This window comes from Dendrobium catenatum, unplaced genomic scaffold (assembly GCF_001605985.2).
Source record: "Dendrobium catenatum unplaced genomic scaffold, ASM160598v2 fragScaff_scaffold_156, whole genome shotgun sequence".
NCBI classification, from domain to species: Eukaryota; Viridiplantae; Streptophyta; class Magnoliopsida; order Asparagales; family Orchidaceae; genus Dendrobium; species Dendrobium catenatum.
In genome coordinates this window covers 8,426,930-8,428,066 of record NW_021318618.1, presented here as the reverse complement: position 1 = coordinate 8,428,066, position 1,137 = coordinate 8,426,930, and positions in this window count along the sequence as shown.

The window sequence follows — 1,137 nt, the reverse complement described above, 5'->3', positions numbered from 1 at the left end:
AAGGTGATGACTGTAACTAAAATTAAGTAGTCACAGTTATATCGTACCCAAAGAAATCTCAAATCCAACATGCACTCAAGCTTGAAAGTTAAAAAAAGAGAAATCTTATACAAACAAAATTCCTAGCTATATACCTCAAAAGATTTATTTATAGAATCCACATTCTCTATGCTCCTAGATAGTTGGCATAGAAACAATTAAATTCAAGTTTAAATTAATTCCATAGACAAAATAGCAATCAAACTATGACAGTTGAAGACCACAAACCTTCTTAAAGGAAAGCGCATGTAACCAATTTTATGAGGTCATCGACAGACATTTTAGGCAGGTTTATCGGCGAAGGAATCGTAGATCGACGGCTACGATCGGGAGTTTATATTTTTGATGTTGTCATGTTATTTTATTTTATGTATCTTTTATTTCATGTACTAGTGACGATTTCACCCTTATGAAGGCATAGTGTTTATTGTAGCCCAAGGGGCATGTGAGTCTTTTTTCTTTTCATGCTTTGAGACCTTTATAAAGGGGTCTCCTCTTATTGTATGAGCTTAATGTTGGATTAATGAAAAATTTCTGAGAGTTTTCTTTGTCTTCATGCTTGAGAGCTTGAGAGAAAGAGAGGAGGCCGAGGAGAGGCTCCATCCGAAATACCCAACAGACACCATTGGTGAGCTCTTGGCTTTTTATTTTATTTTACTGTTTTCCTCTTTCCCCACCACCTCCCCCATTCACCCGTCCCCTTCCCCCTCTGCAGCCGGTCCAGCAATTCCCACATCCACCCGAACCCGCCTCTCTCCCCTCTCCCGTGGCCTGCAGCCGACTCAAACCCAGGCCCCTGATCCCGCCGATCTCCCATCCCGTCCCCCTCTTGCCGCCGGCTGGACAAGCCGGCGGCCCCAACACAACCCCGCCTCCTCCTCTACAGCCGGCCCTCCTCTCCCCTGGCTAATCCCGCCGGCTTCAGTGCAAGGAGAAATTTGAATTCAGCCATCAATTCTCTTTATTTACTTTCCTAATTTGACTCCTCAAATTAGTGAATAATTGATTGAGGATTAATGACCCAAATTCAAATTCAAATTTCCCTCCCCTCTCATTTGAAACTTCCCTAATTAATTAAAATCTGAAATTAAAGCTCAG